The sequence below is a fragment of the Aythya ferina genome, assembly GCF_964211825.1.
Source record: "Aythya ferina genome assembly, chromosome: W".
Taxonomy (NCBI): Eukaryota; Metazoa; Chordata; class Aves; order Anseriformes; family Anatidae; genus Aythya; species Aythya ferina.
In genome coordinates this window covers 18,836,562-18,852,252 of record NC_140313.1, presented here as the reverse complement: position 1 = coordinate 18,852,252, position 15,691 = coordinate 18,836,562, and the positions used below count along the sequence as shown (strand labels likewise).

Here is a 15,691-nt window from a genome sequence, read left to right as displayed (position 1 = left end):
CCGTTTGCTCACCCTCCCCCCTCCCTCTCTGGGACGGGGGAGAGAAATGGAAAGTGAAGCCCGTGAGTTGAGATAAAGACAGTTTAATAAGACAGGAATAATAATAATAATAATAATAATAATAATAATAATAATAATAATAATAATACAATGATGATAATAGTACTACTACTAATAATATGTACAAACAAGTGATGCACAATGCAATTGCTCACCACCCGCTGACCGATGCCCAGCTTAACCCTGAGCAGTCCGGCCCCCTCCCCCCGGCTAGCCACCCCTATATATTGTTTAGCATGACGTCAGATGGTATGGAATACCCCTTTGGCTAGTTCGGGTCACCTGTCCTGGGTCTGTCCCCTCCCAGCTCTTGCTGCACCCCCAGCCTGCCTGTTGGCAGGACAGAGCAAAAGTCTGAGGTGTCCTTGGCTTGGTATAAGCACTGCTCTGCAACAATTAAAACATCAGGGTGTTATCAGCACTCTTCTCATCCTAAGCCAAAACACAGCATTCCACCAGCTACTAGGAAGAAAATTAATTCTGTTCTAACTGAAACCAGGACACCTTCCTTTGTCCACTGATGCCGTCACTCCACCATAGAAGGCCACCAGATTGGTTAGGCAAGATCTGCCTTTGGTGTAGCTGTGCTGGCTTTCTTGGATCACCTCTTTATCTCATACATGCCTTAACATGTCTTCCAGGAGGATCTGCTCCATAATCTTCCCAGGCACAGAGGTGAGGCTCACTGGCCTGTAGTTCCCCGGGTTTTCCTTTCTCCCTTTCTTAAAAATGAGAGTAATGTTTCCCTTTTTTCAGTCACTGGGGACTTCACCCAACAGCCATGACTTTTCAAATATGATGGAGAGCGGCTCAGCAACCACATCAGCCATCTCTCTCAGCACCCTGGGATGTATATCATCTGGCTCCATGGACTTATACATATGTCGTGGTTCCGCTCTAGTGGGCAGCCGAGCTCCACCACAGCCGCTCTCTCACTCCCCCTCCTCAAAGAGGAATGGGGAGAAAATATGTGAAAAGGGCTCAAGGGTTGAGATAAGGATTAGAAAATCACGCAATAATTATTGTAACAGGCAAAACAGACTCAGCATAAGAAGATAGTAAGATTTATTGCTCATACTAACAAGCTAGAGAAGTGAGAAACAAAGGAAAGAAACCAAAAGCACCTTCCCCCCATCCACCCTCTTCCACCTCCTCCCCCTGAGCAGCGCAGGGGAACGGGGAATGGGGGTTATGGTCGGTCTACAGCACTTCTTCTCTGCCGCTCCTTCTCTGTCACTCTCATCCCCTGTGCTGTGGGGTCCCACCCACGGGATGCAGTCCCTGATGAACTGATCCGGCGTGGGCTTCCCACAGGCAGCAGCTCTTCCAGAACTGCTCCAGATATGGGTCCGTACCATGGGGTCCATCCCTCAGGAGAAAACTGCTCCAACCTGGCTCCCCTATGGGCAGCAGCTCCTGCCAGGTCACCTGCTCCTGCGTGGTCTCCTCTCCACGGGCTACAGGTCCGGCCCGGAATCTGCTCCGGCAGGGGTCTTCCACAGGCGGCAGCCTCCGTCGGTGCAGGGCCACCTGCTTCACCGTGGTCTCCTCCACGGGCTGCAGCATGGAACCCTGCTCCACCGTGGTACTCCATGGGCTGCAGGGGGGCATCCTGCTTCACCATGGTCCTCACCACAGGCCGCAGGGGACTTCTGCTCCAGCGCTTGGAGCACCTCTCCCCCTCCTTCTACACTGACCTTGGCACCTGCAAAGCTGCTTCTCACTCCCTTCACTCTCCCGGCTGCTGTCTGGCGCAGCGTTTTTTTCCCTGTCTTAAATATGCTCTCACAGAGGCGCAAAACAACATTGCTTATTGGCTCAGATCTGGAAAACAATGGGGCCCTTCCCAAACATGGGGCAGCTTCTAGATCTTTCTCACAGAAACCACCCCTATGGCTCCCTGCTACCAAAACCTTGCCACGTAAACCCACTACAACATACCAATTTCATTAGGCGGTCCTGGACTTGTTCCACTGTCACAATGGGATGGAATCTGCTCCTCTCACCCTTTCCTCGAGATTCAGGGTCCTGACAGACATAGGAAACTCGACCACCAGTGAAGACTGAGGCAAAGCACTTACTGAGTACCTCAGCTTTTTCCATGTCTGAGGAAGCCAGTTATCCCTTCTCGTTTATCAAAGGGGGAACACTCTCCTTGGCCTGTCTCCTCCTGCCTATGTATCTGTAGAACCCCTTCTTGTTATTCTTCACATCCCTTGCCAAATTCAGCTCCATCTGTGCCTTGGCTTTCCTGATCCTGTGAAATATGTTCATCTGATTCGTGTCAGTATGGAACAATGCTAGGGCCACATGGTATGATGAATGTGACCTTCTGTCTTACATACCCTTGTATAACCACAAGTCTAAGAGAAACAGAGTGGTTAATGTATATAGTTCTTGCATCTTGCAAAGGAATGTTTTAGCAATTCATGTCAATAGAGAGCTTGAAGGGAAATGTATTTGTAGGCTTTTCCTTGAAGTCTCTGATATCTGGGGGGGTTTCAGAATAACTGCTAACTATTATGACTATTGCATGGGACACTATGCAAGTCTCTGATATCTGGCCAGGACATTAAGGAGACGGGGAGAGCTGAAGAACAACTAAAAGACAAAGCTTGCAGGGGGTGCTGCACAAGTCTCTGACATACAGCCAAGTTGGGCAGAGGAGAAGGACAAGAGGGAGGAAGACTATGAGCCTTCAGCACGAGAGACCCCCAGAGATCCCCAGAGGGCCCACCGGAGACTGATACGCATGCTCCAGTAGGAGGGTTTGGATTCTGGAAACTAATTATAATAACCCTGTTTTTTTTAGAAGTAGTAATGAATATGTATTAGCCTAGGAGCATAAAAATCAGCTGCTTGATGTAACTGGTGTGCGTCCTGGTGGAGCAGAGACTCCTGGCGCACCCAGCGCTCTTTGCTTACCTCTATTCCTTTAATAAACTTTTAACTTTGATTATAGTCCTATTTTGAAGACTGAGCCATTTATTACAATCCCATCTCTACACATCCAGACAACACATCTGTATTCCTCCCAGGCTACACAACCCTGCTTCTACTTCCTGTACATTTCTCTCTTTTCCCTCAGTTTAAGCTGCAGGTCCTTGCTCAGTCATGCCAGTCACCTGCCTCCTCTGCTCCATTTCTTCTGCTGGGGAATGGATAGCTCTTGTGCTCTCAGAAGGATGTCCTCAAAGAGCTGCCAGCTCTGTTATGCTCCTATGCCCTTAAGGACAGTTTCCCAGGGGATACAAGCCAGTAATTCCTTGAGCAGATGGAAGTTTGCTCTCCTGAAGTTCATGGTCCTGACTCTGCTTTTTTCCAGACCCATATTCCTCAAGATCATAAACTCCACCAGGGCATGGTCGCTACAGCCCAGGCAGACTCCAATCTTAACCTCTCTAATGCTCTCTTCCACATTGGTGAGCACCAGGTCTAGTAAGGCTTCACCTTGGGTCGGTCCATCTATTACCTGGACCAGGAAGTTATCCTCAACAGACTCCAGGAATCTCCTGGATTGTCTGGAACCTGCCACGCTGCTATCCCAGCAGATATCCAGGTGGTTGAAATCCCCCATCAGGACAACTTGTAAGTGTGACAGTTCCTGCACCTGAAGCAAGAAGGCCTCGTAAACAGACTCCCCCTGATCAGGTGGCCTGTAGCAGACCCCAACCACTAGATGTCCGTTACTGGACTGATCCTTGATTTTCACCCACAAGCTCTCAACCTGGTCATGGCTGTTTCTCAGGCACAGCTCTTCACAGTCTATCCACTTCATACCACAGAGGGCAACTCCTCCTCCCCTCCTTCTTCACCTATCCCTTCTGAACAGTTTGTAGCCATCAACAGCCACACTTCAGTCATGGGAATCATCCCGCTAGGTTTCAGTGGGATGTTCATCATAGTTCATCATAGTTTCCCACTAGCATGGTGGCCTCCAGCTCCTCCTGTTTGTTACCCATACTGCATGCATTAGTGTAAATGCACCTCATCTGGGCCACCTTTTGTGAAGGAGAAGCCCTAATACCCTCTTGACCATACATGTACTCAGGTGTTTCCATAGTAACCAACTTCTCACCAACCCTTGTGTCCTTCCTGCAAAATGTTATGTCACCTTCTCCTTCACCAAGACACAAGACTGCAAGGTCTTGCTAGCACATTCCTCACCCACAAGAACTGGCATGTTACATTCAGTCTCCTTTCTAGTGACCCCAGTTTCACCCCCACCCCGCTTCATACCTAGTTTAAAACTCTCAATGAACCCTGACAAGTCCCATCCTAAAACCCTTTTCTGCCGGTGGAATAAGCTATTCCTGTCTGTTGTCAGCAGGACTGGTCTCATGTAAATTGAGCCAAAGTCAAAAAAAAACAACCCCCCACTCATGACACCAGGCTCGGAGCCAAGTATTAATCTGCTCACTCATCATGTCCGGTCCCTCATTATTTCTTATAACTGGAGGGATAGAGGAGAACACAACTTGTGCTCCCAAACCCTTGACCAGTCACCCCAAGGATCTGAAGTCCTTCTTCATAGTCCTTAGAGAAGTTCTTCCTATTTCATCACTGCCTACCTGAAACAACAGAGGATAATAATCTGAGGGCCATACTAGCGAAGGAAGTTTCTTCCTTACATTTTTAACCCAGGCCCCCAGAAGGCAGCAGACCTCCCTGTGTAGCGGGTCTGGTCTGCATATCAGGCCTTCTGCTCCTTTCAGCAGTGAGTCACCAATGACAATGACCAGTCTTTTATTCTTTACTGAGGAGGTTTTAATGCAGTGGGTAGTCTGATTAGACTTTGGTGATACCTCCAAGTAGGAAGAACCATCACCCTCACCATTGTCCAGTTGTCCTTGCAGAGCAGTGTACCTGTTCTGCAGGGGCAGCTGGGGAGGTAGGGGAATCACTGGGCAGGTGCACCTGCTACGCTTGTAATGCCAAGCAGGGACCTTTTGCCATTGCCTCTTGTTCCCCAAGTCATCACCATCATTGTTAGGGGGAGGAGAGGAGGGGGTTCACTGTAGGAGGAACTCTGTCTGCCTGCTGGTCCTGTTCACAAGGTAGTAGAGGGTGATGTGCTTCTCTCAGAGCTGGCAGCCTGCTGGCTGCCTAAGCCTCAGAGCTGGTAGGGACTGGCTCCACCAATCTATCTCCCTCTCACACTCCCTAATGCTCCTCAGCCTCTCCACCTCTTCCTTCAGGTCAGCCACTAGTCTGAGTAAATCATTCACCTGGTTGCATTTTTGACACAGGTGTTGTCTCTGTCGCCCTGCACTGCAAGGGCCAGGCTCTGGCACTCGCTGCAGCCAGAGACCTGTGCATTATTATCATGTTTGCATGGGACCTCTGTCTGGGTCTCCATACTTTTCTTGGCAATAGCCTTCTGCCGGGGTGCAGCCATGGCAAAACAGCAGGCTCGGTAGTACTCTCTGTGGTAGCTTCCTCGCTAAAATTATAAGTTGTAAGAGGCAGAGTTCCCAAAGGAGAGGAGAGGAAACATCTGCCTCCATAGTTAACACACAAAACCAACAGAATAATCTGGCTTTCGAGAAAGATGGCTAAGTATAAAACAGCAGAAGCACTAAGAAATGAGAAAGCCAGTAAAATATCAAGGTGATATTTGATCACCAAAGAATCAGTGATCAAATTCACCTTGTTTTTTTTTTTGTTTGTTTTTCTGCTATCAATTCATTAAAAATGATTTTAAAAGTCTTAGAAATTCTATTACATTTAGAAATAAAATAGAAATGTTTTAGAAAGACAGCCTCTATCTTTGTTTATTAATAAACCACTGAAAATAAGCATCTCGCTCCTTTGCTACTTTTTCACTGTTTGTCTTAAAGCACTAATTATGTTTTCTCATGTTTTTACATCTCAGACACAGAAGAAAAGACAACAGTCACAATTTTTGCAAAGTCGCAACTTAAAATGCATAGTCTTATGTGAAGGTAAGCTGAAAGCCCTTGAAAAACTGTTTTAGTCATGGGAACAGTGATACTGCATGCAAATCAGCATGACCTTTAGTTCCAGTACTGGTTGGTTTTAGATAAGAGACTACTGATAGACATATGAGTACTTGTTTAATAGCCATCCTTTGTATTTCAGTTCAGAACATTTTCTTCTTTGAACAAAACCTGTATGTAACACATACTGAATTTTCATGAAATAATCATATGCACAGAGTAACTGATCAAATGGTCTGTCTTTCAAATGTGATCATATTCCTAAGCTATCAATATAACCCAAGCAAGGTCTGTATTTGAAACATAGACTTCTCGCAAGCTTTTAACAAATACATTAAACACTTAAGTCTGAGAAACAACAGCTTTCTTACTGAATTTCCAAATAATTTTTCACTGCTCAGGTAAATGTGTTGTTCATCTGGTAACCAGTCTGTTCTCCTGGATTGCTTCAGAATTTTTGTGAAGTTAAAATCCAGTGCACATGATTACAGTTATTCTTGAAAGACTTGGCTACTCTTTTAGTAACTCATGAAAACGTATAATATTTTGAGAACAAAGAATTATGAAATCTGAATAAAAACAATTGGTAATGAGTCTCATTTACCCAAACAAAAAGAAATTACACTGAACTCAGCTTGCCCTCAGTTTTCAGCATTTTTTTATTTTAAAAAGTAAAAATTAAGACATGGCAGAAAAGATGTTTTTTCAAATGAAAAAAAAAAAAAGAAAGGGTAAAAGCTCATGGGTTGAGATAAAGACAGTTTAATAGGACAGAACGGGAAGGGAAATTAATGGTAATAATAATGATGATAAAATAATACACAAGCAAGCGATGCACAATGCAATTGATCACTATCTGCTGACCAATGCCCAGCCAGACCCTAAGCAGTGGTCAACTTTCTCAGTGTTATTGTTCACAATGACATCATGTGGTATGAAATATCCCTTTGGCCAGTTTGGTCAGCTGTTCTGGTTCTGTCCCTTTCCAGCTTCTTGTGTACTCCCAACCTCCTCACTAGCAGTTCAGTATGACAAGCTGAAAAGTATTTGACTCTACGTAAGCACTGCTCAGCAATGACTAAAACATCAGTGTGTTATCAGCATTAATCTCACCCTAAAACACAGCACAATACCAGCTAATAGGAAGAAAATTAACTCTGTTCCCAGCCAAAACCAGGACACTATCCACACCTTATTCCATACCATCTGTAAAAAATGACTGAGTTCCAAATAGGATTACAATCAAAGTTTATAATTTACTAAATGAATAGAGGTAAGCAAACAGCGCTGGATGCGTCGGGAGTCTCTGCTCCACCAAGACACACACCAGTTACATCAGGCAGCTGGTTTTTATGCTCCTAGGCTAATACATATTCATTACTACTTCTAAAAAAAGCAGGGTTATTATAATTAGTTTCCTGGAATCCGAACCCTCCTACTGGCACATGCGTAGCAGTATCCAGTGGTCCCTCTGGGGGTCTCTCATGCTGAAGGCTCATAGTCTTCCTCACAGGCTTTTTCCTTGTCCTCCTTTGTCCATCTTGGCTGGATGTCAGAGACTTGCATAGTGTCCCATGCAATAGTCATAATAGTTAGCAGTTATTCTGAAACCCCTTTGTTCTCTTATCCCCTAACCCCTGGCCTCAATGTTAACCCTTCAAATCCCCTATTGACACGAATTGATAAAACATTCCTTTGCAAGATACAAAAACTATATACATTAACCACTCTGTTTCTCTTAGACTTGTGGTTATACAAGGGTATGTAAGGTCACATTCATCATACCATGCGGCCCTAGCATTGTTCTATATTGACACGAATCAGATGAACACATTTCACAATCCCCCATCTCCTTTTTCATGGCACTGATTCATGTTTTCCTTTTCAATCGAGCCAATACTTGCCGAACTGATAACAATTTTGGATCTTTGTTTGTTTTTATTATCATCAGGGAATGGGTTTTCTTTTTCCCTGGTTCTAGGACAACAGGTACCGCAGATATTTGCATTCCTTCTAAAACCGAGTGTATTAGTCTGGTAATACCAGGTATTAAACATGGGATTATTAATTAAGGCTGTGAGTTGAGATAAAGACAAGAAAATACTAATAGCAATAACAATAAAGACAATAATTATGATAATAGTACTACTAATAATAATGTGTACGAAACAAGTGATACACAGTGCAATTGCTCACCACCCACTGACCGATGCCCAGCCTAACCCCAAGCAGTCCGGCCCTCCTCCCCCCCGCCCCGGCTAGCCACCCCTATATATTATTTAGCATGACATCATATGGTATGGAATATCCCCTTTGGCTAGTTTGGGTCAGCTGCTCTGTCTGTCCCCTTCCAGCTCTTGCGGCACCTCCAGCCTGCCCGCTGGCAGGACAGAGCAAGAAGCTGAAATGTCCTTGGCTTGGTGTAAGCACTGCTCTGCAACAATTAAAACATCAGCATGTTATCAGCACTCTTCTCATCCTAAGCCAAAACATAGCATTGTACCAGCTACTAGGAAGAAACACCTTCATCATCAATCTCTAAACAGCAATTACTAAGGTTAAATTTTCCACAGACTTCTCCTTCTTGTGCTAGTAAATAATCCAAAGCTAAGCAATTTTGATACAAAGCAGTTCTCATCTTGGTATTTTGCTTTGCAATTAATCCAAGTGCATCTCCGGTTTTATTTACAACTATTTCTACTACAGCTTGTAACCTAATTATTCTATTAAGCATATATATTGGGGTCCTATAGCCCCAGGATCCGTCTTCTGCCCACGTAGCTGAATCATAATAGGGAAACGCCTTCAATCAAGGGGTTGGGCCCGCTTTCAGGGTCGATTCAGGCTTGTGTTACTTGTTCAGCCTGTCGGGGAGATCCAGCTCCTGGAAAACGAATCACAGTTTTATATGGGTTTAAAAAAAAAAGGTTCTTATGTTATTTTCTCGGGACAACCTGACCTTAGTGCAGGAGAAGTCCGGTCGAGGCCCTCTCACTCAGCAGTCAATACCCATAGGGGTTGCCTCCCTCGGTAGACCATACACACCGCAGTGGAGGGTCCTGCCCCGGTCTTGCCTTCCACCTTTCCTCCCTTCAGGCTTGTTCCCTTTATCTGGTGCCCTTAATTTGTACAGAGCCTCGTTGCCAGAATATTAGTCCCTCTTTAGCCTTAGTTTCAGTTCCCCAGGAGTGGACTCAATCCTCCAAGCTTCGGTAGTTACTGGTCCTTTTAATCTGGATGCGTGGGTCCAACCCCTTTCTGCTGTTCTCACAGCTGTTTCAGTAGTAAGTAAAACAAGGTACAGTCCCTCCCATTGGGGGTTCAATGATTCTTCCCTCCAGATTTTTATTAAGACCTTGTCTCCTGGTTGTATCTTATGAATAGCAAATCCTAAAGGTGGTGTTTGAGCCAGCATGCCAATTTCTCTTAGCTCTTGTAATCTTCTTCCAACAGTAATTATATATTTCTGGATGCTATGATCCTCAACTACATCGTTCCCTAGAGTCATCCCTTGAGAATAAGGCATACCATATAACATTTCATATGGTGATAATCCAGTCTCACTGTGTGGTTTAGTTCTTATGTTTAAAAGTGCCAATGGTAAGCATTTCGTCCAGGGCATTTGTGTCTCGATCATTAACTTAGCCAATTGTTGTTTTATTGTTTGATTCAATCTTTCTACTTTCCCTGAGCTTTGTGGGTGCCACGGAGTATGGTATTCCCACTGAATACCTAATGATTGACATAATAATTTTATTATTCTAGAAGTAAAGTGTGTGCCCTGATCAGAATCAATGTACTGGATTATCCCATATCTAGGTATCAGGTGTTCTAATAGAATTTTTACTACCATTTGTGCCGTAGCTCGTGCTACGGGATAAGCTTCCACCCATTGTGTTAAATGATCTACTATTACCAATAGATATTTTATCCTCCCTACTTTGGGCAATTCAGTGAAATCAACTTGTACTTTCTCGAAAGGTCTATAAGCTGTTTTCCTCCCTCCCATGGCTGCTTGTTGAAACACTTTCTTATTTATCTTCTGACAAGTTAAACAACATCGTGTAATTTGCTTTGCTCTTTCAAAAATCCCAATGCAACCAAATTAAGTAAATGATCACTTAACGCCTTTGTACCCCAATGTGTTTGTGCATGTAAACATCCCAATATTTGCCTTGCATAATCTTTTGGCAATATCTCTCACCTGTCTGGCAGTGTCCATTTTCCTTTTTCTAACTTAGCCCCTGTTTTCTCCAGTTTTGTTTGTTCTTCAGGGGTAAACTTCTTTTCTCCTTCCTCTCACCTTTCTTCCTCCCGTACTATATTAATTTTAGCGACCTGAGTCCTCAAGGCTACTTCGTGGGCTTCTTTATCTGCTAGATTATTTCCTCTGGTTCAGTAATCTAATCCGTTTTGGTGTCCTTTCACATGTACCACTATCTCCTTTGGTTCTCTTAATGCCCTTAAAATTTTTATTATTAATTCCTGATGTATAAGATTCCTCCTTTGAGTATTAATTAAACTTCTTTCTTCCCAAATTTTCCCAAAAGTATGGACCTCCTCATATGCATATTTAGAATCTGTATATATAGTCCCACTTTTCCCCTTTAATAGTTCCAGAGCCCTACATAGGGCATACAGCTCACAAGCCTGAGCTGACCATGATGGGCTCAAAGGTCCTGATTCTACAGGTTCTAGGTCCTTATTAATTATTGCATATCCTACATATCCCACATATGGTGCTTCTCCTTCCTCCAACTCAGTATCCCTTAAATCTGGCCTTACTTTAGTCTGGGTCTCAATTACCTCTAAACAGTTATGTTGTAATTCCTCCGATGGTTTTCCGAACAAAAATTGTGCTGGACTCTGAGCAGAGGTTACCCTCAGTTCTAAGTCAGGGGAGTCAATTAGTATTGCTTCATACTTTAGGATCCGGCTATCCATTAACCATTTCTCCGCTTTCTGTTGTAAGACACTTCTGACATTGTGTGGAGTATACACCTTTAAAGGAGCACTAAAGGTAATCTTCCTAACTTCTTCTATTAATAATGCTGTAGCGACCAAAGCTTGGAGACAAGCAGGCCACCCTCTACTTAATGGATCCAGTAACTTAGAACAATACCCCATGGGTTTCTTAATCCCCGCCCATTCTTGAGTAAGAACTCCATATGCTGTCTGGTTTGATGTATTCACAAAGAGATAGAAAAGTTTTTCCAGATCTGGGAGGCTCAATACAGGTGCTTGTATTAATGCCCTTTTTATTTCCTCGAATTTCTGATCATCTTCTGTGAACCACTTAAGTTGATTATTAGTTAATTTCTCATATAAGAATTTGACCTTTTCACTGTAGCTTTCAAGCCATGGTCTACAAGATCCTAATAATCCCAATAATTTCTGGATTTCCTTTTTAGTTTGTAGGGATCTTAAGGATAGGATCCCAGATACCCTGTCAGGATCTAACTTCTTTCTTCCCTTACTCAACCAATGCCCTAAGTATTTTACTTCCTGTTCCACAAACTGTAATTTTGATCGAGACACCTTTAATCCCTTTTCTCCTAGAAAATTTAACAATTTAATAGTAGCTTCTCAGGTTCCCTCTTCAGTTTCTCCTGCTACTAATAGATCGTCCACATATTGCAATAATTTTACCTCCCTGGGTAATGTGAAATCTTGTAAAACTTTCTCTAAAGTTTGTCCAAATAGATTTGGTGACTCTGTAAACCCCTGTGGCAGCACAGTCCATCTTAATTGTTGTTTCCGTCCCATTTCGGGGTCCTCCCACTCAAAGGCAAAATAATCTCTGGATTCCTCATCCAGAGGGCAGGCCCAAAAAGCATCTTTCAAATCTATTACACTATACCAAATATATCTGGGAGAGATATGACTTAGTAAAGTATAAGGATTTGCCACCACGGGGAATTTAGTGATTGTTCGCTGATTCACAGCTCTCAGGTCCTGTACCATTCTGTATGACCCAACCAATTTCTTTACAGGGAAGGATGGGTGTATTATGAGGTGACATACATAGTTCTAGAGTTCCTTTTTCCAGAAGTCTGTCAACCATCGGTTTTAATCCTTTTCGACCCTCCATTGGTATAGGGTATTGTTTGATTCTAATTGGACGATGCGGATCCATTATTTGAACATTTATGGGGTCCATTTCTATCTTTCCAGTTTCCCCCTCTTTATACCACACTGAAGGGTTAATGACTTCTTCATCCTTTTGCGTTAAAGTGTATCAATTAATCTGCAATTTGTCCCCTTGGCTTTGAATGCTCAAGTTCAATCTCAAAATCAAATCCCTTCCTAATAAATTGTACTCCACTTCAGGGAGCAAAAGTAAATCATTAAAACAAATTTTCTGCTCTGTTTCTACTTCTACATCTTTCAAGACAGGTACCTTAAAAGGCTCTCCTTTTGCCCCTACTACTGACATATAACTCTTCCCTTCTTCTATTCCTTTTGGAAGTTTTTGAATACTGGATTTTTCAGCCCCTGTGTCCACTAAAAATAAAACTTCCTCTTTATGGGGACCAATTAATAGTTTTATCAAGGGCTCCATTGATGTTGAAGTCCCCAGAAGATGTAGCCCCTGACACCCCTATTCTTCTTTGAATATTTTCTCATCTTGTTCTTGCTTACGACAGTTCCTCTGAACATGTCCCTTCTTGTTGCAATAGTAACAGACAGGAATTGTGAATCTCTCTCGACAAGGCTTCCCCCTAGGGGTTTTCTCTATTCCTTTTTCCCTCCTCTCCCCAGATGAGGTCTTTAAGTTCCATGACTTAACAGTCTTCATTTTCCATTCCTTTTCTTGATTACTAACAAGTCTCCATTTACCATTCCTTTTGAACAATATGTCTCGCTTTAAGTTGTCAAGCAACTCGGTCTTCAGGCCTTATGTATCCCGTTCTTCCCAGACTGAAGAAAAACATATCCATCTCCTTTTCAAGGCCAATGAGGCCTGGGTCAAAAGGCACATACAGGTCAACACAGGGGGCGTAACAGCAAAAGCTTTCGATGGCTGTAGCAGCAGAGGGGCCCATGGCGTAGCAGTCGGATCAGTAAAGGAGCCCGCAGCTCCATCACTATCTGGCAAGCCACACATTTCTGACTGTGGTCCCACATGGCTCTTCAAGGCCTCAGAGACTGCTCGCCAGGTGCCAAGCAATCCCAATGCAATCTTGCCATTTTTAGTTGCAGAGTCCCAGACCTTGACATCAATTTGGTCCCTTGTTTCAGGATCATAAACTGTCCAATCATTAATAAGGAGAATAAGCTGTAAGGTTACCAGGACAGTCTTTGTTTCTAAGGACGTATGATTCCCCATAATGCGCAACTACTTACCAGCGAGAGGCAGTTGTGTGCACGGGTCAGGTTCTCTCAGCTTGAGCTTCTTTCCAGCTCCAGTGTGCTCATTTCCAGCGACTTTCTGTACAAGCAGTTTGCTGAGTTTGGCCGAACCTATCTTCATGAGGCGATCAAAGTGCCTGTTCCCATCCTGGTCTCTGTTCTCCCAGCCTGTTCCTCTTCATTCCTTCTTTCTGCTTCTTTATTGATCATAACTTCATCACATCGTGTTGCCTTCCTTTTTTATCTTGAGTGCAGGCTCCCCTCTTATACCCTTCCCTCCACAGCAGTTCTTTTCATAACAACTTTTCATTGGTCAAACAACTTTGAATGTAACAACAACAGCAAACACCCAGAAACTTCCATGCCTTAATGGCTGGAGAACAAGAAACCAGAGACTGTATGGAGTCTCCTGAATCACCCTTCTTTGTTCCCTCTAAACTCTTTTATATTCCTGATGGCCTCATCGTTAAGAGTCTAATGTTATCTCAACCATGGGGTTTTCCAACCCCCATGGCCACATTCCCAAATCTCCCCCTTCTTTATTAATATCAACAATTTTCTCGACATGAATTACCACTCCATATATAACACAGTGGTTGTTAGAAGCCTGTATCAAGACCAAGTCCTGGGGCTGCTGTCTGTCTTGGTTTCAGTTAGGATGGAGTTAATTTTCCTCCTAGTAGCTGGTAGGGTGCTGTGTTTTGGATTAGGATGAGAAGAGTGCTGATAACATGCTGATGTTTTAATTGTTGCAGAGCAGTGCTTACACCAAGCCAAGCACGTTTCAGCTTCTCGCTCTGTCCTGCCAGTGGGCAGGCTAGGGGTGCAGCAGGAGCTGGGAGGGGATAGACCCAGGACAGCTGACCCAAAGTGGCCAAAGGGGCATTCCATCCCATCTGACATCATGCTAAACAATTAATATGGGGGGCTAGCCAGGGTGGAGGGATCGGCTGCTCGGGGATAGACTGGGCATCGGTCAGCGGGTGGTGAGCAATTGCATTGTGCATCCCTTGTTTTGTACAGATTATTATTATTAGTAGTATTAGTAGTACTATTGTCATCATTATTGTTATTATTATTTTCCTGTCTTAATAAACTGTCTTTATCTCAACTCACAGGCTTCACTTTTCCGTTTCTCTCCCCCATCCCAGAGAGGGAGGGGGGAGGGTGAGCAAATTGCTGTGTGGTGTTTAGCTGCTGGCCGGGTTAAACCACAACACATTCCTTTTCTCCCAGGGACATCAGCGGTTCCTGCAGGGGATAGACTGGGCATCGGTCAGTGGGTGGTGAGCAATTGTATTGTGCATCACTTGTTTGTACACATCAGTCGTAGTAGTAGTAGTAGTAGTAGTAGTAGTAGTAGTAGTAGTAGTAGTAGTATTTTCCTTTCTTTTCTGTCCTAATAAATTGCCTTTATCTCAACCCTCAGGCTTCATTTTCCTGATTCTCTCCCCCATCCCAGAGAGGGAGGGGGGAAGGGTGAGGGAACAGCTGTGTGGGGCTTAGCTGCTGGCTGGGTCAAACCACAACATCCATATAGTTATGGTTGAGGAGGATACTAGCAGAGAGCTCTTCAGGCTTGACACCATCATGCCCTGATGTGTCCCTGAGACATCCCTTAAAATACATGGCAGAGAAGAGAGAGCCACAGTCAGCAGTAATGTTAATCTAAAGATTTAGTACAAAGAATCTGTCTCATCAAATCACAATGAGTATTTTTAGGATCAAAGCTGTAAAATGGCAAAAAGTCATTATAATTCGTAACATATCACAAAGCAAAAATACATTTTGCAAAAGCTTGAGATATGAATGAAAACAGCTCTTCCAAAGGCTTAAAGCATTAGATTTCAATCAATAAACATGAGCAACTGGTTTAACCCCCCCCCACACACACACACACACAACCAAGTTACCTACAGTGTAAACCAATCAAATTTTATCTGGCTTTAAAATATAGGGGGTGATGGCGGAAAATATTTATTGGGATTCAAGGCCACCAAAGTCATTCAGGCTTGTAGACCACCAGGGCATGCTGTAAATAGCATCTGTAAGGGAGGTTTAAGGTCTGTCAGAGAGAAGAGATTGTCAGGAGATGAGTTACTGTGGGAGTAACTGCTGATTCAGTGATCTAGAATGCCTTTTAGTTCAGGGGTTCCCAGAGATTGACTTCCGTGCCCTCATAACAGCTTAATCACTGAAAAAAAAAAAAATCCATTACTGACATTTAATAAAACAAACATTAACATTTTTTCAACTATTTCTCCCTCTTTTCATTGCCATGCCAATCAAGTAACCAGTCAATTTATGAAAGGGTATGA

At 43.6% G+C, this 15,691-nt stretch overlaps 1 long non-coding RNA gene across 1 annotated transcript in view; it reads right to left on the bottom strand.

The window, feature by feature from the left end:
- Nucleotides 1-9,669: 9,669 nt before the first annotated feature.
- The window catches only part of LOC311426408, a 39,801-nt gene continuing 33,779 nt past the window's right edge, over nt 9,670-15,691 (bottom strand). The window contains exon 4 of the long non-coding RNA XR_014686720.1: nt 9,670-15,567. This is a non-coding gene — a long non-coding RNA (uncharacterized lncRNA). The remainder of the gene's footprint in view (nt 15,568-15,691) is intronic.